Below are 26057 nucleotides of genomic sequence, written 5' to 3'. Positions count from 1 at the left end.
TAAACACATGCAATTTGCAGCAACATGGATGGCGCTGGAAGGGATCATGCTCAGCGAAATAAGCCAGAAAGAAAAAGAAAAATACCGGATGGTCTCACTCATAGCAGGAATCTAGAAAACTTAAATAAGGGACCAGGAAAATGAATAACTATAAGAAAGTGAAAATCAAAATCAACAAAAAACTATGGACCAGAGACACTTTTTGGGGGGTGGGGGGCAGGAGGGGAGGGATTGGGGTCAGAATGGGGGGGGTTGCAATTGTATGGGGAATATAAAAATAAAATTTATATAAAAAAAAGAGGAACTTGTGATCAAAAGATTTGCAGTTGGCCTTCACACAAAGAATTCAGTATCCTGAAAAATGAAATGAGTCTTCTCTGAAATGGAATTATATCCTATTTACACATACCTATGTAAGCTCGAGCAAACAAAACTACCTGTTTTGGAGAACTGCAGTGAAAGATAAGTTTTTTAAAAATAACTTTAAGTGTGCAGTAACTTTGAAAGTTTGATGGCAGTAAGTTTGCGATTATTACTTATATCTTTAAAGTAAATTCTTCTTTGCAGTTTTTTATTCTGTGATTAAAAACAAAAATAGTATAAGTTATAGGAGAACTCTCAGGGCAAAGACCCTATTACCCTAAAAATAAGACTAATTTAGCATTCAGCAAGGTCAATATAAATTATGTAGTACAATGAACATATAGTACAATCTTGAAAGTTAAATGAAAAATAGTTGTTTTAGAAAAAAAATTAAAACTGGTAGTAAAATTTATTTTCATTGATATTTCTATGGTTTTTATAAAAACACTTAAAACATTTTCTAAAGTCATTTTCAGTTCCTTATCAGCGTGAAAGATTCCTTACTAGAAAAAAATATTACTTTGACAAAGCAATGATTAGCATTGACTTATAATTTGTTATTATTCAAAGCTTATCTCTTTTATTTTATTTTTTAAAATTTTTTAAGATTTATTTATTTTATTTATATAAGCACTGGGTACAGTCAGAAATGTGGGAGGGTAAGAGAATTCACCAGAGCCAGAGCGGGGAACAGAACAGGCAGATTGACAAAATACACTGCTAAGGGGAGCAGCGGGTGCAGCAGGAGAGGTCTGCGTGCCATATGGGACCCTCACTGGTGGCCGGGGATCGAACTGGTGCTGCAGAGGCTGCGGGCAGCTTTGCAGCCCAGCGCTCAACCACTGTGCCACCAGGGGAGGCCCTGATCTCTTTATTTTAAACTACTGCAGTAAGAATTTTTTTTTTTCTTTGCTTTAAAACAGCTCTCAACTTTACTATTACTTTACCTTCTAATCTTTCATTCATATGAAGTACTTTGTTACTCTTAGTCTGGTTCAGCAAATCAATCTCTTCAAAAGGTTACAACATTGATTCATTTCACATTGCTGATTTTACCTGAATGTAAGTCCAGGGTGTAGGTCCTATGTAGACATAACAGGGATTCTAACAATACAGGAAAATGACTCATGAGATTTTACTCATGTCTCTGTAAAAAACTTTTTCCCCCTCAAGTTAAATTGGGGGAAATTCATGTAGGTATACACTGTATCAGTCCATTCATGTTTGCCAAAGATCAGCCAAAACAAATACACTATATCAGAGGTCAGGAACGTAGGGGAATCTAGGAGTGGTGGTGTGGGAGGGCTGTGGGGTCTTGACCAGGTTATATTATCTTATTAAGCCTCAGATTTCTTATCTGTGGAAAGGTATATGGTAATATGTATAGAGTACACCACTCTGTGGTATATAGCGAGGGTTTAATAAGCAGTAGGTACTATCAGTAAAAGGTAGTCTACTGGCAGCCCTGTAGATTCCTCTAACTCAAGAGTTTCACTTTGACTTTGTCATTTTACCTTATCATCTTCCTTGCCCATTTGACGGTAACATGGAAATTATTCTTTCTTCTTCTACTCCTTATCAATCACCAAGTCCACTGATTATTATTTCTGAGCATATCAGGACTTTCCTCAAGCCTCAGCATCTTATTTTTCTTATTTCAGATACCTCCTAGGTGCTCACTCTTCCTCCAAATATCTCCTTATAATGCAGACAGTGATTTTTCTAAAATGGAGTTCAATCATGCCACACACTCTGTTTCCATTTCCCTTAGAATAACCTACATATGCTCAATTCTTAAACTGTCTTAAAACGTCTTATGTGCCTGCTTTGTCTTGGTTTCCTCCTTTATAATCTTTGCTCCAAAGGCTATAATTTCATCCTTTTCTCTTCAACTTATTATATGAGCCTATTATAGTTCTTACATGTTATCCCTTCTGTGAGAGAAGTCCCCTGTCCCTCTCCCTGCCTCAAATATAGTTGTGGGCTGAACTGTGTTCCACCAAAATTATATGTTGAAGTCCTAACTCCCAATATCTCAGAGCTTGACTGAATTTGGAGATAAGTTCTTTAAAAAGGTGATTCAGTTAAAATGGGGTCCTTAGTGTTGGTCTTACTCCAATTTGATTGATCTTATAAGAAGAGGAAACTAGGGTACCTACTGGCACAGAGGGAAGATCATGTGAAGACAGAGTGAGAAGATGAACATCTTCAAGCCAAGAAGGAAACCTCAGAATGAAATCAACCCTGCTGATAGCTTGATCTCGGACTTCTAACCTCTAGCCTGTGAAAAAATAAATTTCTGTGTTCATGTGCCCCAGGCTGTGTTACATTTATGGCAGCCCTGTCACATTTATGTGTCCACAGTGAATCCATGCCCGTGCTTCAGGACTGAGCTAAGAACTCACTTCATCCAGGATCCCAGCTGGGCTAGGCCAGGTGCCCTTCCATATGACATAATCTCACCAAACATGCATTGATCATTCACTATGGGCCAGGCTCTGTTCACAACATATTGCCTCATGTTAGTCCACTTAATTTTCACAGTAACTATGGGGGAGATAGCTTTAAATCCTAAATTTACTGATCAGGAAACTGGGGTAAAGAAGACTTGCTAACCAATGCAATCCCAATCTCTTTTCCTTAGTTCTTATTTGTCAAGGTGGAATTTTCTTATACAAGTGTTAAACTTCGTCTCCATAGTAACCTTATTTACCTTATAACAGTCATACAACATTATTTCAAATACTTGCTTAATTTTCCTCTCTAGAAGAATCACAAAGTCTGTCTGAATTATTTCTGCCCACCTATTAGCTTCCAGTATTGGGTGCTCCCAACTTCAGTGCTGAGGCAAGTGATATGTGAAAGCAATCCTGCCTTTCCTGTGGGTCAGGAAGAATGGCAGCAATGTGGTTGAGTAGAGAGGATCGAAGTGGCCAGAGGATGCAGAAAGCACAGGCCTCTCAGCTTCTCTCTCTTATTCTCCGCACCCCTGCATTGTTTGCATTTGTTTATTTGGGGTCTGAAAAGAGAAGTATTAAAATAGACAAGTTATTATCAATAAATATTATAGATCCATTTTATAATTACATCTGGTTGGCTGTCTTTTGGCTGTTTTGTTCAATCAAACTAAATATGGCTTTGTTCAGAAATTTATGATATAGGTGATAAAATTAATTCCACACAATTGAATTTATCCATGAATTTATCCAAAGAATTCTCATTGACATAAAAGAATAAGACTGAATAGTTTATGAAATGAAACAAAGACATCTCTATTATTGAATTATTTGATGCTAGAAAAAATAATGCAAGTTGGCATGTTTTATAAAATTTCAAGCCACTTCCTACAACTAGGGCCTATTAATACTGAATTCATAGGCTCACATCCAGGTTCCAGGTATCCAATTAGAGCTGGGCCAGGCAAAAATTAAAATTTTAATTTCAGAAAAACTTTTATTTCATTCAATTTTTTGGTAAATATTTAGAGTGGTAAGCACTTAGAGTGAGCCAGACACTAGGGCTATGAAGATAATGCAGTTACTACATCCAGATGGCTTCTGTTTAATGAAAGAGACAGGCACAAGAGCTGATAAATACAGTGACGGAGACAGAGGCTGGCATAGAAATGTGTTTAAGACCTAGAGGACAAAGGAAGAGACGGGAGAGTTTTACAGTTAGTGGACTGAGTTCTGAGAGAGGAACCATTGAAACAGGCACATCGCCACTTAGAACCAAAACCAATTATTTCAGCCAATTCTTTTGGCACATTAAATAAAACTTTTCTAAGAAAAAAAATCCTCAAAAGTCATATAAACAATGGACACAACCGTAATACAAGTATACTTACTCTCTAATTCTAGAGTTCATTTTTTATTTTATACTTGTAACTTTGTTTTAATAACTACATTTATTTTGAATCAACATTCAGTAATTCAGTTCAGCATTTACTGAATAGTTACTTTGTGCCAGATGCTGCATTAGCCCTTATATACAGAGGCAAGTTTCTTGTCCTTTAGTTCATAGCTAATAGGGAATCATGTGTAAATGAGTAATTTAGATTACACGTATTAACTGCACCTGAGAATGAATGTTTAGCTCTGAGTAGTGAGGGATCCTTGTAAGTTATTTTGGAGGTGGTCACATCTGATAGGTTTTTAAAGTTAAATAGGATTTGTAGTTTTCAAAAGAAACATAATAAAAACTGAACATTATCTTTTAAATGCCATGTTTGTGTAAGTTTTTCTATATATTTTATTAAATATATTTAATAATCAGCATGGACTGACCTACTGTACTTACGTATGCTGCAACATTTGTGACAAGTACTACCAGGTCAGATAACAGAGAGCCTAATTAACTATTTTAAGAATTTTTATTTACAGTCCTTTAGACATTCATCCATTTCCTAAACTGTGTTGAGCATCTATTTTGTATCTAGAATTATACGAGGTACCAGGATGCAATGGACTTGCCTTCACATGCAGTTTTTGCTTTCCAGCAGTTTATGTTTAACAGCAGCCTTAATATAAATAATACAATGTATTGTGCATTTATATATCAGGCATTACCCTAAAGGTACACACACACACACACCTGAAATAACTACAGTATTATTATAATATAGCTATGATATAGGTATTGTTATTACTCCTGAATGGGAAAACTGAGGCATCACGAAGTCAAATCACTTGTCTAAGATCTCATGGTCAGTCAGCAACAGCACTATGCTTCAAGCCAGGGAGAGTTACCCCAGAACTTAACCCTGATCACAGTATGGTCTAACCCCTCAAAGAAAGTAAACCACCTCTTGCAGAGATGTCCCTGTGAGGTGGGAGGGCCCTTGTGAATATGGCGGGAGTTGCAGAGACTGATAGATCTGAAGTAGAATTCTGACCTCCCTCCTATTTAGCCAGGTGATTTTACCCCAGTTTTTCTATTACTTAAAAACAGGGAGGACACTTTCTAGGTGCATTGTCAAAATATAATTTGATGAAATGGGGACAACACCTGTGTTTGGCAAAACCTGGGCACTCAAGAAATACTTATTTTTCCCCTTTTTCCACAAATCCTGCAGACATCACCCGATGATTGCATTTTCTATTCAAGGAAAATGCTTGAACAAGGATGATATTTTTTTGTTGTTGTTGAACTGAACAAGTTTACAGGACAAGTTTCTGTAGATAGATGTAGTCTCCCTTTCTCATTGTAAGATATAGGGGTTGTTTTTAGAAGTGAAGTGATTTCCTTTTGCTCTAGATCAGTGGGAGCCAGACATTTGCACTGCCTACTTTTCAATGTAACACCTTCTCACTTGCTACTATTACTACTTTTACTATGCTATTTCAAATGTGCTTGTAGTCATGGAGTGTGCTACTGTTTTGTTGAAAGGATTTTCATCTTGGCAAGTTGACCTGCTGCTGAAAAGCTCACAGAACCATATTATTATTTCTTCATATTTTTCTTGATTCAGAAAAATCTATAGAGACAAAAGTGTCATTCCCAGAAGTAGGAGACAAGTAAAAATATAAATTCCTGCAATGTGAAAGCAGAAGTAGTAGTTGGTACATGGCAAAATTATTCTTCAGTTTGTACAGCATTAGAAGCCTTGCTGTGGAACCCTGAGCAAATTACATAATACAACCTGAGAAGCCTGGCTGTGTAATCCTGGGTGAATTACTTACCTCTCTGTAGAAGGATAAAGCCTTGTGAAATGTCAGAAGCGTAGCTGTGTAGTATTGGGAAAATTACTTAACTTCTCTGAGCCTCATACGCTGTCAGAAACGTAGCTATGCAATCTGACCAAATTACTTTACCTGCCTGTGCCTCCATTTCTTCATCTATAAAATGATGGTATAATCTCATAGGGCAGTACTGAGGGTGTGATGAGTTAGTATATGTAAAGTACTTACAGCACTAATCAATACCTAATAAATGGATGAAGTTCTTTACTATTATCTCACTGTTTTCATCCTCGCAGGACGCCTTGATTGAACATCTTCCTGTGAAACTGTAGGTAGATTATGGCTGCCTTCCTAATATGAGAAACATAAATATTTGAGAATGATAAAAGTAGTTTCATCTATTAGTGATCACTAGTGATCAAATTTAACATATAATTGTTACTTAAGGCAAACAACTTGTTTGACTTGTAAATTGAGAATAGTGCTTGATTTTGTTACTTATTCTTCCTTGTTGGCTACCTATGTGACTGAATAATAAAGACTTAACTCATGAGTTGCATCAATTGTTTTCTGTATGAGAATTACCCAGCACTGTTGTTTATAATCCAAGGCTCAGGACTGTTGAAAATGGGCAATAAAATTAAGCTTTAGTAGAAGTACAGCGTAACAGCAGCAGTCACCCTGTGCCTTAATGCCCTCACAGTGCAGCTGAGTTAATAATCACTCACACATAACAGCTCATAGTCTAAGCAGGTTGTTCATAGCTTACTGTAAACAAGAACTGTTTGCTATCTTGGTTTCAGAACATATTTCCTCCTTGACAATCATTTTGCTTCTTTTGTTCCCAGTAATCATCTTGGGAGTGCTTGTGTTACCAAGGAAGCTATAGTTTCACTTCCAGACATTTTATTTAAAAAAAAAGATGGGCTGAGATCTTGATATGTATTTAAACCTCTTTAAAAATTTGTTTCCCATTGTTAAGGATAAGGACTAAAATCCTTCATAAGGCCCGATGCCTTCTGGTCACATCCACCCCTGCAGCACCCTCTGTGTTCTTGTCCTGTTTTTTTCAAGTTGTTCAGATGTCCCACATCCTCTCTTGCCCTAATTACCCTGCCTATAATGTTCTTCTGGCCATCTACCTCCCACCCTCTGCACTAGCTGGATCTTGCTCATCTATCCACCTCCTGTTACAGCTTTTCCTCAGTCAAGTCTTCACTTATGATGGTTATCACCATTTTGTAATTGTAGTTATGTGTTAGTTCTCCCCCTTAGAAGTAACCTGGACAAGAGCAGAGAATATACATATCTTTGTTCTGCATTCTGTCTCTTTTCTCCAATACCCCTTGATACTTGGGTTCTCACAAACCCAGTGGGGACGTTTTCTTATATGCCAGTACTAGTCTAAGTCAGAAGCATGTTGTAGGTTGGCAGAGATTCTACTCATGCCTCCATATGCATGTCCTTTAGCTCCAGTGTCTTTTTCCATAACCCTTCTCTGTGCACCACATCATGTAAAACTTACTGAAAAACTGCATTAGTTATCAGTTATGCCGTGCTTATTACCATTTAATAGAAATAGGGAGAGGAAGCGAATATGGAAACCAAGTAATTCTGGATTTCTAAAGAAAGACACTTTGTAAATAAAAGAATTGTTTTGTATTTAACAATATAGATCATTGCCTCATTGAACAAGACAAGTACAGTATCCTGATCCTGACATAAAATACTCCATTAGGCAATTACCTACAAAGAGAAAGTCCATTATTTAATGACTACATTCTGAAATTGGTACCACTACCCAAAGATTTCTTATTTGCATAAACACATCCTGCTGATGACTTGAAATAGTAGGAATGGTGACTAGTTTTACCTTGATGTGCAATAAGATAAATAACCTCTTTCACCACATTGCTATTTATTGAAAGTCCTATGAAATATGGTTTTTAAATATGGTGTTTTCTCTCTTTTTTAAAAGATTTATTTATTCATTTATACAAGCGCTGGGTACAGTAAGAAGTGCGGGAGGGTAAGAAAATTCACCATAGCCAGAGTGGGGAACAGAACAGAACAGGCAGACTGACGAAATGCACTGCTGAGGGGAGCAGCGGGCGAGGCAGGAGAGGTCTGCGCACCATGTGGGACCCTGGCCGGTGGCGGGAGCTGCAGAGGCTGTGAGCAGCTGCGCAACCCAGCGCTCAACCGCTGCGCCACCGTGGAGGCCCCTGGTGTTTTCTCATTTTGCAGGGGCCTCATCATACACACTGGATGTTGCGTATTTGAGAAGAGGTAAATGGGAATTCACTTAGTTAAAGGTGACTTTAATTTTGGCCAGGAAGTTAACCTTAACATGATGTTATGTTTTTCTTTGCATTCGAGTAAATGACTCTGACTGCTGAGCATAAAAGTGATGAGAAAATACAGTTCCAAGTCAGAAAATGTGAACCAGAGATTTAAAGAAACAGATCCTAATTTTGCGTTGGTTTACATATGTATGATGTGAACAAGCCCTTTGTAATTTTTTTCTTAAATGAACAAAGTGATAATCATTTCAATGACTTTATTCACTTTAAGTGAAAATGAAAAATTGAGTGAAACATGAAAAGGCAGTTAATTTGTGACTTGAGCGTAAGAAATTGGTCTGAGTTTTAAGATAATGTTCAGCCTATAAAAACTCTTTTTTATTTGGCAAATTTGGGTATTCAGGTAGACCTCCAGAATATACTTGAAAAAGGAGTCCATTATGTATCAAATATATAACAAGGAAAACAGGTAAAAATAATCTTAAAAAATGTTTTTAGTCTTTTCATTAAATATATATGCGATCTAACATTGTCTCAAAGGTATGCAGCATGTTAATTTGATGCATTTATATATTGCAATGTAATTGCTATTGTAGCACTAATTAGCACCTCTAACACATTATATAATTATCATTTCGTTTTATGTTCAGATGAATTAAGTTCTTGTTTCTTAGCTAGTTTGATGATGCTGTACAATATTATTGTTTATATTCATTATACCATGCTTTAGATTTCTGTGGCTCGCTTACTACTTACAATAAATTTGTACCCTATGACAATCTTTCTGCTTTATCCTTCTACTGCCCGCCACTCCTTATACCCTGTTAACCACCAGGTTACTCTTTATTTTTGCACTTTGACTTTTTTAGATTCTATATCTAAGTAGTGTCATGTCACACTTCTCTTTCTCCTTTATTTTTATTTTTTTAATCTCACCTGTCATAATGTACTCAGGGTTCACCTGTGTTGTCACACATGGCAGCATGCCCTCCTTTCTCATGGCTGAATAATACTCATACACACACACACAGAGTGATACACACACACACATATCACATCTTTACTTTGTTGATAGGCACATAGGTTGTTTTCATATCTAGTGTGTTGTGAATAATGCAATGATATGGTAGTGCATATATTTCTTCAGAGTTCTGTTTACATTTCCTCTTGAGGTATACCTAGAAGTAGAATTAATGGGTCATATGGTATGATATTATCTGTTTTGAATTTTTTGAGAGACCTCTATGTTGTTTTTCATAATGGTTGTGTTACGGGGCAGGGAGAGGGGCAGCCCAGTCCCTGCAAACCTGCCTACTCTAAATGGGTTTTGCCATCTGCCGCATCTGAGATAAAACATCTGAGACTTTAATGGGAAGGAACTTTAATACAATTAGTAAACAATAAAGGCAAAGAATACAGTTTCTAAATCAAGCACCCAAAGTTACCCGTTCCCTCGTAGGCAAAAGTCCACCCAAGCAGGATTGGCCCAGAACAAGGCCCCAAAGCCTGTCACAAGTCTAAAGCATCTTCCAATGGGGACCCACAGAAAAGGATCAGAAACAACCAGACAAGTCTGAAAGGAAAAGAGCAAAATGAAAATCAAGACAAAAACCACCATTGTCACCTCCCCACGGGTCTCTCACCCACATCTATGTCACCCAGTCCATGATCAAAAGGCAAGCACAGTTTCTTCACATGTCCCTTGACTCCATGTGCCTCCTCCAGGTCTCCTTCTGGCTCTTCATCCTGCTTCCTTCTTTCCTCAGTCTCCTCTGCAGCCTCTTCTCCCCTTGCTCAGCTCCACCCCCCTTTTGGGTGGGGCAGGGAACCTGGAACCTCCCCCTTTCCTGGGGACCACCCTGTTACAGTTGGATGATTGCATTCCCAGTAACAGTGCACAAGGGGTCCATTTTCACCACATCCTTGCTAGTTTTTGTTGTCTTGTCTCTCTCTCTTTTTTTAAATATTAATTTATTTTTATACAAGAGCTGGGTACAGGCCAGAGGCGCAGAAGGGTGAGAGGATTCACCAGAGACAGAGCAGGGAGTAGAACAGGCGGACGACTGAAATACACTGCTGGGGGGAGCAGCAGGCATGACAGGAGAGGTCTGCCAAGCCGTGTGGGAATCTCCCTGGCTGGCTGGTAATCGAACTCATGCTGCAGAGGCTGCAGACAGCCTCACAGGGCTGCGCTCAACCTGCTACGCCATGGGGAGGCCCTCTTGTCTCTTCTTGATGATAGTTATTCCAAAATATGTCATGTGATATCTCATTGTGGCTTTTATTTGTATTTCTCTGATGATTATTGATAGTGAACATCTTTTCATATATCTGTCAGCCATTTGGATGTCTTCTTTGGAAAAATGTTTAATTCTTACACCCATTTTAAAATCAGATTGTTTTGTTATATGAGTTCTTTTATATTTTGTGTATTAACCCTTTATCAAATATGTGATTTACAGAATTGTTTCCCATTCTGTAGTTGCCTTTTCTTTTTATTGATTATTTCTTTTGCTGTACAGAGTCTTTTAAATTTGATGTTGTACTGTTTGTTGGTTTTTGCTTTTGGCGTCATATCCAAAAACATTTCCCAAACAAATGTCAATGATTCTTTTTTTTTTTAATATTTATTCATGCTTACAAGAGCTGGGGTATAGGCCAGAGGTGCCGGGGGTGAGAGGATTCACCAGAGACAAAGTGGGGAATAGAACAGGCTGAAGTATACTGAAGTATACTGCTGAGGGGAGTAATGGGCGACACAGGAGAGGTCTGCTGCGCCATATGGGTAGCTCCCTGTCAGGCAGGGATTGAACTTGTGCTGTGGAGGCTGAGGATAGCTTCACAGTGCTGTGTTTAACCTCTTGCACCACCAGGGAGACCCAAGGAGTCTTATACTTACAATTTTTTCTTTTAGAAGTTTTGCAGCATCAGGTCTTAAGAAAGTGAAGATCTAAACAAGTAGACATCTTTTGTTTATGGATTGGAAGAATTAATATTGTTAAAATATTCGTACTATTCAAAGTCATCTATCAATTCAATGCAATCGCCATAAAAATATCAAAGGCATCATTCACATTATTCTTCTTCAAATACAAGAAACCATAAAAGACCCTGAATGGCTTATGCAACCCTGAAGAAAAAGAACAAAATTGGAGGTATCACACTTTTTGATTTCTATACTACAGAGCTATAGTCATAAAAATGTTGGTACTGTCACAAAATAGACACATAGATCTGTGAAACATAATAGAGAACCCCAAATTAAGCTCCTGCATTTATGATCAACTAATATTTGACAAATAAGCCAAGAGCACCTAATGGGGGAAGATAGTCTCTTCAATAAATGGTGCTGGATAAACTGGAGAAATATACTAAACAATGAAGTTGGACTTCTATCTTACACCACTCACAAAAATTAACTCAAAATGGATCAAAGTAATGCTAATCTTGACTCTTAGTCACAAAGTAAATTTGACTTTCTGTAATAACAAAGTTTACTACTGTGCTAAGGGAAAATTGAAAACGATAGTAAAACTTCTACCATGCACGCAAACATGATATAGAAGTGAAATCTTTATCTTCAAACTGTTCTTAATGACAACAAGAATAGCTTATTCTTAAGAGGAACTTAAAGTGCAGTGAGAGTTCAGAGGAAGATGTCTCCTCCCCTCACTGCACTCAAGGACTAAATGGCCATAACATTGGAATTACCGGTCTTCTGGAGCTTAGAGGTCCATCTTCCTGAGGCTGCAGTCTGTTTTCTGACTAATTGCATCAACCTGAGACTATTAGATTCTGCTTCTAACCTTCTTTGGAATTCAAATCAATAATGAATTCATGAAAGTTCATTTTGCATCCTATTTCATCAGTTTGTCTATATTTTCAATATGGCTAATTAAAAAAATTCACTGTAATATAATTTCTACGCCTGTCAGTTCAAGTCTACAAACAATTACTGCACTCACTGCATGTTATGTTATACTCTGACCTGGGGGCTAGATACTAGTGAATGTAGAAGTGTTAGGTACTTACTGTGTCCCCTAAGCCTTTTTATTTTATCCCCTGATATATTTTGACAATGTTTTCAACCAAGAGGGCCAGTATTACTGAGTTCAAACCAAATGAACAATAGAAATTCATATCTTCATCTCCAACAGAGGAGTTATAGCAACATAAGAAAAAAATATGATGCAACAGTGATCATTGTTACAGTATTAGGCAGATGAACACAAGATGTCATCAGCTGGTACTTGATTTGATTTCCTAATATTTTGTTGTGGATTCCCATGTTTATGTTCATGAATGATGTTGGTCTGTAGGTTTTTGTTCTTGTCCTGTCTGATGTGGTTTTGATATTAGGGTTATCCCAGTATCTTACAATTAAATGGGAGTAGTTCCTTCTTTTTTCATGTAAATTTGGTATTGATTTATCCTTAATACCTGATACACATTAATACTTAACTTATCTGATAGCACATCAGTGAGATTGTCTGGGCCTGGAGTTTTCTTTGTGGATGGGCCTTAGTTATGAATTCAGTTTCCTTAATAAATATGGGTAGATTCTACTTCTTCTAATATCACTTTTAATAGTTCGTATATTTTCAGTTCTGTACCTCTATTTATGAATGGATTTTCTTTCTCTTTTGCATGTCCATGGCATCTTAAATATATTTTTTAATTTTTTTTTGGCAGGACTATTGTTTATGGAGAACTTAAAGAACTTAATATTCTATTAAATTATTAGTATTCTTAAATTCATTTAATTTTCACCACAACCTATGAGACAGGTACTAGCCTAATTTGTAGTTTACCAATGAAGAAAGCAAGTCTTAGAGGGATTAAGATGTTTGTCCAAGATCACACAGTGTGGAAGTGGCAGAGTCAAAATTTGAGCCTATGTCCTTCTCATTTCATGCCCTGCACTCTAGGTACCATTTTTTAAATTGACAGTGATGGAAACGATGTACTCAAAACATCTAGCAGTAAAACCCTTGCCCACAGCAAGCTGAGAGGGAGAAAAGAAAGGAGGAATATTTCCTTTATTTCTGACTTAGGAAAAGAAATAACCCTAAACTCTTAGAATTAACTTCCTATCAAAATATATACTTCCTTATCAATAAGATTAATCTTTCATTGTAACTTTGTTTTACTTACTGTATTCCTATCTAATAATAGCTCTAAGAGCCTGCTGCCAGGAAATCAACTGTCCTATAAAACAACAGATGACAAAAAGGAAAAATTCATTATTCTATTGTTCAGTGTACATATCTAGTCATGGCAGATTTGGGGATAATGTGTTCCATGATATTTTTAAGTCTTTCAGAAACTGGGGCAGTAAATCTCTTCTATAGGGACCAGCTAGTTGGCACATGGCATCCTTAAGTAAGGACATCAGAGCTCCTGGGTGGGTGCTTCCAAGAAGTGTCTTTACAGTAAATGAGGAGAAAACTGGATTTTGGATCATGGTTTCCACAGCTCCCCTTCCCCTCCCAGAGTGAAATGTGCATGTTTTCATAGGCATTTTATGCATGTCTGATACCCTAGTAGTTGAAGTAGGTAAGCTCCATGTAGACTGGGGTTTTTCAGAGTCTACCTGTAAGGTGAGGGAGTCTGCATGCTGGAAAATGTCAAAAATTTATTTCAGGACTTCTGCAGAATCTTGATTATTCAATTAAAAATGCCTCTAGCACTGGGGTAGCTGTGTAAGAGGAGGAGTAGGAGGAAGAATATGGCAGATATCATCACAATGTCTGAAACTGAGTTCAGAAAAACATAAAGAGATACTTGTTAAAGGCAGTAAAATTCTATTTTTATTGAATCTGTTCTTTAGAGATTCTTTTTCATTGGCCAAAAGCTATTGAACTTTCATGTACAGTGATTGTGAGACACTGCCTCATGTATTGAAACTAAAGTGTCTTTATTGAGTAAGCCATTTGAAACCTTTATTTTCCATTTTTAACTCTTGCTGAAAGAGCCATAGTAGGATGATTCTTGTTCTTTCTTTAAAGCGCCAATGGAATACTATTCAGCAATCAAAAAAGATAAACTCATGCCATACGCAACAATATGGGTGGAGCTAGAAGGGATTATGCTCAATGAAATAAGCCAGAAGGAAAAGGAAAAATAACGAATGGTTTCACTTCTAGAAGGAATATAGGGGAACCAAATAAAGGATCAGGAAAACAAATAGTAATAACAACAACATTAGCAGGCAGCCATTAATCAGAGACATTCTGCGAGGAAGGGAGAGGAAAAGGGATCAAAATGGGAGAGACGAGCACAAGGGACTATGGTGATGGTTCATGGTGAATTGGTGGTGGGAATTTTATGGGTACTACACAATGATGTAAAAGATAAAATAAAAAAAAAGCATAAAAAATAAAGCATAAAAAATAAAGTGGGAGCTGAGAGAGAGGGCAGAGGGGAAGGGGAGATGTGGAAGTTCTCAAGCAGAACAACAGGAATCCTTAGAAGTAAAAGGAAATTATGTTTCACATGATCTCTTAAGATTCAGGATCTTTCCTCTCAGTAATTTTATAAAGTGGGCGAATGTCCACCAAAGTCCCTTTCTTCCTTACACATTATGGATTAATGAGCAGTCATCAAATAATTGATTTTCAGTCTCTAGTGACTTGAACTTACCTGAACTAGATTCAGGCAATAATGTGAAGGCTCCAAATTAAATCCATTGTTTCAGATCCCTCAGACTATCCTGTTTCCCACCATGTTGTTATGTTATGTTAACCATTAGTAGTTGGTTCATAAGAACCACATGGGAACACACTTCCTTAGCCTTCTTGTCTGGGTAATGCTCTTAAAAGCAATCAATGAGTCCTTATCAAATCCCACTGCCACCGAACTAGGACTTAAAAGGCAACAGAGGAAAGAGAGTTTCCATTTTTAATGGAAGGATTTTAGGTACATTCCAAACTAAGTGAAGCTCATTTTAGTGAATTCCTATCAAATATTGTGCATAATGTCCATGCTCTAAGAAGTTTCACTTCTTCGAAACATTAACTGTCTTCATATATTTGAATATGGTGATTCTACAAAATGTACAGTCATATTTATCTCTCATGTTTTCGAAAGTGCCAGCTTGGTTGAAGTTCTATTACATTGCATTTTCTCGGGGATGTTTGTAGAAAGAGGTTGTGTTCATTCACTAATCCATTGAGTATTTGTTGCAGACTTACTGTGTATAGAGATGCTGTACTTGATTTTGTCTGAAATTATGTATTTATTCATTAATTTACTTAGCAAATATTTACTGCACGTTAGTATATGCCAAGAGCTGTGCTCAGTACTAGGAATGTTGTTAAATCAGCATTATCAGTGAGCTCTCTGAACCCTCTGCAACCTCAGTACCATTGGGGGAAATTAGACAATGTAAAAGCAGATGTCTCCATAATATAATTTTAGGGAGAGGAGATATATTAGTTCTTTTGTCCAGCTACTAATGCCTGATATTATAGAACAGGAGCTGGGAAATTGTACACCATATCATAATGATAGCATGATCTGACTGTTAGGTAGGGCAAAGTATGGGGATTTTTATAGGGTTATATAAGGCATGTCTCATAATACCCGTGTAAAATATGTATTATTAGTCTCATTATTCTCGCAAAGAAACTGAATCCCAAGAGATTGGATTAATTTCTTAGGTGGGACCCAGAGAGATCAGTTGAACACTTTTACTTGAAGCTAATAAATGACAAAGGTTTTTCCATATCAAACTCTTGCCTTCTAACTGTAAGTTACACGTTTTTCCCCCTCTGCATTATAACTTGAATTTATATTGGATTAAACATCTACCAATTATTTACTTTCTACATTCAGGTTAAGAATCTCTCAGGAATAAAGACATTTGCCAAGCCATAGGTACTACTTTTTCCTTTTAAAGTACTTTTAGTAAAATCCCTTATTTGCCTAGTGGAGGGAAGGAAAGGGAAAAACTTTCTAAAAATTGCCTTTGCACACTGCATGGGTTTTTATAAACCTCAGTCTTCTTGAGACTGATTACACTTTGCAGTCTTCCTTAGGAAATGGATGAAAATGTGCTCTGGGACACAAACAGGAAGACTCTGAGGCAGCACCTCTTTAAATAGCCACCAAGCAGTGGGAATTCCTTCTGTGCTTAGACAAGAAACTGCACTGCCCTTTGTTTCTCTGGCCCCTGCAGGGCTGGAGGCTGCCAGTTCTCCTGTGCTGGAGTGGAGGCTGGCTCAGCAGGTGTGGGGAGGTGAATGTGGGCTGGAGGATGGCTCCCTCACCTCTGTACCATGAGGACACAGGGCTTCAAAGGTGTTCTGTGCTTCTCCCTTAAGAATATCATCCTTGAGACTTTTAGCCTGCTAAAAGGTAAGTTTCTGAGCATTTCCCAAATCAATAATTTAGGCTACAGACTTCTTTCTGCAGATCGGTTCTTTATTTAAAAGAAGAAAGAGGAGAGGAAATAGTTGCTCCAGCTTTTTAAAAAAGAAATGTTTTTAGGGGAATGTATAGGTGGGCCTGACAGTTTTATTAGTAGTTTATAGGTATATATTGTTTAGTGATAGTGAACTTTAATTTTTTAACCTTCAAAAAAGATCTTGTTGGGGTATGAATGAATATGAGTATCTTAAGCTTAAATACAAAAGGAAAGTAGATAAGCTCTGTAGCTGATTTGGGAAGACTAGTTTAAATGGGATCTTCAGTGATAGATAAAAGTGAAGACTTAGGGGTCTCTTGGTTCCAATTCTAATCCAATCTTTCCAGATAAATTATCTACTTTCAGAAACATATATCGTGGTAGACTCCATTATCCAAGCAACCAAGCAAGCCGTTCCACTCTTTAATGGAATTGCTGTATTTCTTTGATCAGACTACCAAGCTTTTCCTCTTATTTTCAGTGCTGGGACAAAGGGCGCCAATTAGAAGTGGCTGTGTTTGTTGCCCTGATTCTAGAGAAGACAGGTGAGTGGGGAGGGAGTTCTGTGAATATGCCTGCGGTACAGAAATATATTCAACCTGGAAATTTCTGTGAAACTGTATCTGTTTCTTCTGATCTTGTCCTAGTCTCCTCCTGCTCCTTCTTTATGTAATTTCTAGAAGTCTGCACCTGAGTTAGAATGTACTCTAGAAGCCAGTGGTTAGTCTGATTAATAACAAGCAGAGGGTCAACATCTAGGTATACAAATACAGGTCTTCCCAGAATGTTTTCCATAATGTGGTTTGACCTCTTCTCATGTTTAATTTTTGGAGCACTGTTATCAACCACAATGACTATTTATCTTTTATTTTCATTCTTTCTCTTGTCCTTTGAGGTAAGGGGACTGTTAGGGAGGGTGATTTTGTTGTTTATTTGAATTTTGTTTCCTGTGAATTAGAATCATTTGCTTCAGACTGTAAGTCCTATCATCGTTGTATTTTGCAACTGTGTTCATAGTATATTGCTTTTAAATTGCTTTACTAATTATTTTTGTATAAAAGTTAGTCTGCTTTCACCCTACTGAGCCTTCTTTTGAGATTGTGGTAAGAGAGCCTTTTTAATTAAATATTTATTGTTTGGTTGTATAGTATGGGGTAGATAAGGGATTATAATTATGATTACCACTTAGTTTTACCTCAGATTTTAGAGGGTTGTAAGCAAAACCAAGGTCTATATTAGGATATAAATTTCTAGCTTGATGTGTAGGATGTGGCAGTAATGTTCTAATTTGTCTAAAAAAAATAATGTAGTACTTCTGTGCTTTGATGATGATCACAAAACAGAGACCATCTTTAACTTTAAATCTTGTAAGTAATTATATGTAGAAATTGTTTCAAAATTCACAATCTATTCACAATCTACAAACTTGTTTTGATAACTCCTGTGGTTCTGCAAATAACCACTGTCCCCTGCTCTCCCTCCTTGTACAAATCCTAGCTGATTAATTGAGTAGCAACTGTACTAATCAAAGAAAAGTTTAACAGGATAAGATTTGTGTTTATATCTAAAAATATAAACAAAGGACTTTATTTTTCTGCTACTAAAGGAAGAAAAAAATCACATGGAAAACAGAACAACAGTTCCCTTACCTAAGCAAGCAGAAATTTTACAGATAAGGAATTCTTTCTGAAGACAATGGGCATAATAATATAAGGCTCTGTTAGCCTGCTTGGTAGCCAAGGTTCTGATAGAAATTTTAGGAAAAAATAAGAAAATAATTTAAGATGAGCTAAAAGGAAACCAGTGCCCCTCTGCAATAAGTAGAAAGACAAAGCAAAGTAACAGATTTACTGGAAGGCCTCCTACTGACCCCAGTTGAGCTGAGTGCAGGAATGTGTTTCAAAGCCTGTTTAAAACCCCAGAGGTGGTGTTTTGAATCTGTCTTGCTGACGTAAACACAGACCTTGCCTTGGACGTTTTCCAAAAGCTGAAGGTGAAAGCAGCTCCGTCAACATGTATAGTGGTTATTATAGTAAAGGCATGGGGAAGAAATGTACCACAGTCTTTAGACAGAATATATCACCTTGAAGCTCTCTCTAAAGGTGTAGTGAGACTTAGGGATAAGAACAATCTCAGAGGGATCACACCAAGAACAATTGCCCCAAAGTACTTATCTAAACAGAAGGAAGGAAGGATTGAAAAACAGGGAATTATTTCTAGTGATAGCTTGTGCATTGTTTAGGCGAGAGAAAAACTATTTCGAGGAGTGTTTGGACTACCCAAGCGCTGATTAGGTGGATATTCATTGCTGGGTGACTTCAGTGATGAGTCAGTGATAGGTTTATGGAACTCAGGCTCCAAATAAACTGAGGGTTTGTTAGTGGAGTAAACAGGGCTTCTCTCTGTTAGCTAGGAAGATAAATGTAATTCTGCCTTTGTTAGATGTATTTAATAAATGAACATCAAGGTTTAAACTTTTTTCCTTTCTCTTTTGTTAGACATAGTAAAATTAGAACCAGATAGGTAAAGGCTATTTCCTGCTTGGTAGCAGATTACCTTAGTTTACACTTCCCCTAAATTTTAATTGGTGCTTCATTAAAATCACTGTTTGGGACATGAAAGGGCCATTGTTTTGCTCAGAAAGACAGGGGTACAGTATTTCAGTTATTTGTATATTGAAGTGGCAGTAAACTAACTGAAACTTCTGGAATAAGTTGATGACAGTAGAGATGTGTTCACACTGTTTTGCTTCTTGTTCCATGACTTGCAGAATTCACTGCAAAGAGTGGTCCATAAACTTCCAAAGAAATGCTGGACATATGGAGACAATAGGACAGTCAGACCTGCTGAAAGCAGTTTATAGGAGGCCTTCATTGGTTGACCAAGTGTCTCAGTTATGGTGTAGGACATCCTCAGGAGCAGTGTGAATATTTAAGGCAAGGTCCTTTTTAGCAATATCATTAAAATGGGGATCGAAGAGAGTTCACTTTAAGAGTCTTTTAAAACAATAGCAAGTTGTACATTAGTTATCTTTCATTCTTTTTCAACCTCAAATTATTCAGTAGGTATAAATCTTCTAATATATTGAATTTAAATACTACAGGATTTATCATTTGATCCCTTTGACTGATACTGCTTCTGTTCTCTCTTTTCCCTCCTCCCCCCTTCCTTCTCTTCTAAGAAAACGAAACACCTTACAGCATAATTTCTCTTTGAATTAGGCAAGTGTATGGCTCTCCTTTACCAATAAGAGGTCATAGTGCCCTCAAAACTTCTCCCTAATGTTTGACATAGAACAAAGCAGGAATCTTTTTTTTTTTTTTCAAGAAGTAGTGTGATTTCCAAAGAACAGAAGTGCCTGAGCTGTCAAAATGTCTAGTACTAGACATCTATAGGTTTTGTTTTGTTTTTTAACTGTATTAGTCTCCTTATTCTATAGTTTGTCTCTTTCAGGGTTGGCTACTTCTGTTTGTAGGTGATAAAATCTGTAAGGAATCCATTAATAGATATTATTATAAACATGGTCTTTCCCCTCAGTTCAACTCAGAATTAAGACTTTTGATTCTTGTTTTTTTTTATATTCCAGTTGCAGAAGTCATCTGTAGAAGTTTTCTGAAGACAATCTTATGCTTTCTAGTAGTGGTCTTCCACCAGGCTCTGGCTTCTCCAAGAACACTATTGCAATGTGGAATTAAATAGCTATTAAACTAGAAGGCCATCTCTCAAATGAGTTTAGATGCATTTTATTTTAAGACAACTTACCTACTATGTTTTTCCCCTGAAAACAATGCCTCTACTTCAAGTAAATCAAGGTCAAAATAATTGAAGCGGTCAAGATGACTTCAGCTCCATTTATCTGTCCTGGTGGTATGTAGATACAGTCAGCTGTGATGACAAGTGGTAGATCCAGAGTAATCATCAAACTTGTTAATGTTTTCCCACTTCTGAACCATCATTAAAGAAAACCATATATGGGGTCACACCATCTTCACAATAGTACAGCAGAACAACCATACCATCTGGATTCAAGTTTTCATCAATAAAAAGTTGGTAGTCTTTGAAATTAGCAATGCTGTGCTTGATTTGATTTACAGACCCTATCAGAAAAGGTTTTACTCTTTCTGGTCTGTGTTCTTCAAGTTTGCCTTCAATTTATTTCATAGCTTATCAGGAGCTGGAAGTGAGGAGTGAGTGCTGCCAGAGAGGTGCTAGGCACTGGGGGAAATTTTGTGAATACTCTTTCAGTCCTTGCAAATGTGGCTAGTCACAGTTTATAGGTGCAGAAATTGAAGCATGAGGAGGCTGTTTTGCCCAAGTTCATACATCTGATAAGTGTCAGGGAAAGAATGGGAAACAAAGTTTGTTTGACACTGTGGCCTGAGCATTTTCACCCATACCATGCTGAATAAATGACAAAATTTGTTCTTCTGTGTGTTTTTCAGTCTGGATGTAGTAGGAAAATTATTTGAGGTTATGGTGGAAGTTGCTTCAGGACTTGGAGCAATCTGGAGAAGCTGTTTCTCCTCATTTATGGGGCTCCCATGTTCTCTCTATTCTTTGACCATTTTTACTTCCTTCTCTGACTTAGTCATATGAAGGAGAAGATAGTGACTATACAAATCTTATTTGTTCTTTTGTGAGTGTATAACAGTGTGCATGTGCACGTGCGTGTGCATGTACTGTTGTGAGTAAAGATGGGAAAGGAATCACATCCCATAAGAACTGATGGATAAGGAATGCAAAAATTGATAAGGAATATATTAGACCAAATTATCGTGTGTTCTTAAACCCTAAGTGAGTCCACTGAGCATTTTCAGTAATCTTTTTACAGTTCTATCAGAATTGATCAAGATTTAACTTTTAGGAAGCTCCTTGACCACTCTGTATTTGTAACCTGATTCATTCGTCAAAGTCCAACTCAGATGCCATACCCCCTATCTCCATAAAACACTCTCCCTGTAACCCCCCACTCTGATATCTTCTCCAAATTACTAAAATCTAGGTTATTGTTATCTTTCCTTCACTATGTACTCCCATAATCTGCAAGGTGAGTATTATTTTTAAAGGCATTATCTTGTCTTTTGGTCAGCTCATAAGCCCCATTGGATACTGATTGCTTCTTCTATCTCAGTAACATTTCCCTCCCCCCATCACTAATATAGGGGTTACCCTTTAGTTATAGTTGACTCAGTGGTTATATTCTCCCATTCATTCTGTCTTTCTATTGTGAATACACACAAATTGTTCTTCCCAAGAGACTTCTTGAAATGTTTGCAGACTGTGATCATGCTTCCTTGGCACTTTCTAAATTTTTTCCAGTGCTTTCAACATTTGCACACATGACACTGCTTCTTGACAGTATTTCTTCTATCTGTCCTCTGAATTCAGTCCTGGAAGTCAACATCCTTCTTGAATATGATGCCCAGAACTGAATTCAAGTCCTGTTGCATTTAGGGTAATCATTTCCTTTTATATATGATATATTTTTATGCCACTTAGGAGCCAATTCGTTTTCTTGGCATCTCTGTCATATTGTTGGCTCATACTGACTATGCATTTGGCTGAAATTTCTTCATCTTTTCACATGGACTGTACTCATGTCAAGAAGCAATCATCCTAAACATGTACAGCTGAAGTTTCTGAACTTCATCCTCATTCCTATTAAATTTCATCCTGTTAGTTTCAGCCTATTAGTTCTCCCAATTGAGAATTCCTTGATTTTTGGATTTTCATCCAAAATTGTCTATTAGATGAATAAAGAAAGTGACCTGAGAAAAAAATTCCCAAGCTTTAAACAAATTCTAATAAAACTTCCCAAGGAATGCTTCTACTCATGTTACCTTGTTGAGAAAACTTGAGACTTACATAGCCTAGTGGTTAAAAGCCAAAAGGACCTTCCTGTATCTTCTAAAGTGTCTTTACAACTGTGTCTCCTATTACATCAACAGCCAACCAGACCTCATCATCCCAGCCATTCCTTGCATCCTCCTAATTCTATTCACCCAGTGTTTCTGCCTAGAATGCATGGCATGCCCATGCCATCTCTGTCAGTCAGAATCCTGCACATCGTTCTTCTTAAAATATAATAGAAAGTGATATCTCCCAAAAGCATTGTCTAAAACTTTCAGCATTTAACTGTATTTTACTTTATGTGAGCAGAGTAGCATGCTGGTTGAGAGCAGAAAGTGTGGGAATGGACAGCCTGGTGCGCATCCAGGCCTTCCCTTCAGTAATGGTGTGAACATGGCCATGCAAATCTTTTTCTCTGAAACTCAGCTGTTATACCTATAAAATGGATCATTGTGATCCACTGGAGCATTGTGAGGATTGAAAGAGTTATTATATATAATGTGCTTTGGATGGTACCTGGCGTATAGTGACTGCTAATAATTGTTATAGTCATAGGTACTCAATAAATGTAAACTTTAGTGACAAAGCTTAGAATAACTTATGGACATGACTTTTTCAATCCTCTAAATATGGCTAAGAGAGGAAACATTTTTGAATTTATGGGGACAGGATATTGGAAAGGAACAGCATTTTTCTAAGGAGACATATGAGATCATCTCCAGCGAGTGCCAGACTTAACAAACCTTTTCACTTGTAGTAAAATATTAGTCAACATTTTTATGAGCACTGTGCATATTTACTAGTATCAAGTAATGTGGATAATCTAGAGAAATGTGGCCTACATGTTATATACTGTGTTTATCAACAATGTAATTAAAATATGTAATTGTTCAAAGCCCAGTTTTAACTTGTTTGCCCATTATGCCTGTTAGCTTATGCTAATTTGTATTTTGCTTTGTGGAAAGTGACAAAATAAATTATAAAACTTTTATTTTTCCTTTCATGAAGTATAATCTTTATTACCTTGAAGCAAACCTTGGTGGTTGAAGGACATTAAAAACTTATACATTTAATTTTTGGCATTTATCACGGGGATTAGCAATATTCAGTCTGATAATTCTCTCTGACCTCAATATTTACTGATGGTCTGCCAAGAATCTTGTGTTGGGCTTTTAAGTGTTGACATGTTAAGAAATATAAGATGAAATTTCTATACTCTAGTGTATTTGGAGATATAACAAATAGTAAATAGAATAATTTAAAGCATATTGTAAGGAAATTCTATACTCAGTTAATTACTTAGTCAATGACATAAAAAAAGTATGTAATAAAAGAACCTCATAGGATATTCTTTTATTTTTTGATTAAATTTATAATATTTTCTTACATCATTGTTCATTTTTGTACAATATTTGATTCCTCCCCCTCAGGTGTAGTCCCTGTTCTCCCACCATTATAGCAGCCATGGTGCATCACTGTAGTTCCTTGTATTCCTCCCTCCCTGGTTTTGACCCTTATCCCTATCCCCCCCTTGCTGTATGCCTCAGATCTATGGTCTGCTTGCAAGTTTTGTCTTTTAAGTGACCTTTTGTTCAGTTTCTCTATATTCCACATATAAGTGAAACCATCTAATATTTTAAGTTTTTCCTTCTAACTTATTTCGCTTAGCATAATCCCTTCCATGTCCATCCATGACACGAGTTTATGACATGTCTATTTTGGGACCTTTAGGTTTTTTCCATATCTTAGCTATTGTAAATAGTGCTACAATAAACATAGGAATGCAGGTTTCCTTACACATTAATGTTTTTGTGGTGTTTGTGTAGATTTCTAGGAGTGGAATCACTGGATGCTATGGTCATAGATCCATTTTGAGTGTTCTGAGGAACCTCCAAACAGCTTTTCATAGTGACTGGGCCAGTTTACATTCCCACCAACAGTGTAAGAGGTCAGCAGGATAGATCTTAATTGATGCAAACTGATTTCAGTGTTCTTTCCAAACTCTCACTTCAAGAATCTTTGGCGACTAAAGAATTCTAAGTCATGAGGAAATCATCATTTAACAATGTTATATCTTTACAAAGTGTTTCTCCTTTGAAAATGTGTTCTACGTTAAATAGTAGATATAGCTATACCTGATGATGAAGAGGATTGTAGCTGCTAACACATTATCTTGGTTAGCTCTGATGGTAACTTAACATTATCCTATTTTCTGAGACATGGGGACATTGGGTCTCAGAGTGTTCACCTATGTTAATTCATCAAAAAAGGGGTAAACCTGTGATTCAATTCACATCAGTCCAACTGAAAAGTCTTCTTTCTCAACAACTATATCTTGATCCCAGATTTCTACTCAGCAGCCTATTTTTGGAATCTATGATTAGATCATTCAGGATCAACTTGAATGATTGAAATGGGGAATAAAGATGAGTTTGAAGAGGTAACTTAAGACAGGTTGTAAAGAAACTTTACAGTTAACAAGTTTGGGACATCCTGCCAACTGTTGGGAGAAGCCCCATTACTGATTAACAGGAGGATGGCAAAATATAATATTTGCAAAAAAATCTTGCAAGTGTATGTAAAGGGTATTAAAAGTAGAGGAGACAAGATACTGGGAGAAAAGTTAGGTGTACAATAGCCTAGATATATCATAAATGTACACTGGACATACAATAAAATAGAAAATAGCTGGAATGGAGAGGTATGTCTGAGGTAGACTTGCCAAGATTTGTGAACCAGTCTAATAGTAAAGAAGAAGGAGGAATGAAAAATGGCAGGTTGTGTAGTGATACCATTCCTGAGGTCGGAAAAAGGAAGGGGGCTGACTGTTGGGCATTATAAGTTTCAGAAGAAGGACAAACTAAAGGCAGTTTAACATCCTGAAGAGTCAGAACTCAAGAGAGATCAAAAGATTTGTGAGGGCCCCAGTGGCGCAGTGGTTGAGCACTGGGCTGCGAAGCTGCCCGCAGCCTCTACAGTGCCAGTTCGATCCCTGGCCGCTGGCGAGAGTCCCACATGGCGTGCAGACGTCTCCTGCTGCCCACTGCTCCCCTCAGCAGTGTACTTTGTCAGTCTACCTGCTCTGCTCCCCGCTCTGGCTCTGGTGAATCCTCGCACCCTCCCTTGCTTCTGACTGTACCCAGTGCTTGTATAAATAAATAAATAAATCTTTAAAAAAAAAAAGATTTGTGAACCCTCAGCATGTAGTCGAAGTCAGAGCACTGGGTAAGGACATGGGGAGATGCAAGAGGTGCACAAATAGAGAGTAACTGAACAAGGATGAAGACTATAACCAGAAAAGCTACCAGTATTGAAAGATGACTTTCCTTAGCCATGGTCTGATCTGATGGCCTTTACTAAGGACTCCTTGATTGGACATAGATGTTTCTCAAGCCTATGTCAACATGGTTACAAGTCATCCTTTATGGTGGTTTCCTTGAATAGTGGCAAAAT

At 37.2% G+C, this 26057-nt stretch overlaps 1 protein-coding gene across 1 annotated transcript in view; it reads left to right on the top strand.

Annotated features, from left to right (window-relative positions):
- ARHGAP28 (Rho GTPase activating protein 28) overlaps positions 1 to 26057 on the top strand; it is a gene marked incomplete at its 3' end in the record, with an annotated part of 176167 nt that overhangs the window by 30202 nt on the left and 119908 nt on the right. The gene's annotated exons all lie outside the window — the stretch shown is intronic.

This window comes from Talpa europaea, assembly GCF_964194135.1.
Source record: "Talpa europaea genome assembly, chromosome: 13".
In the NCBI taxonomy this organism is placed as follows: domain Eukaryota; kingdom Metazoa; phylum Chordata; class Mammalia; order Eulipotyphla; family Talpidae; genus Talpa; species Talpa europaea.
Note: the sequence above shows the minus strand (reverse complement) of the source record. Positions and strands in the feature narration are given on the sequence as shown.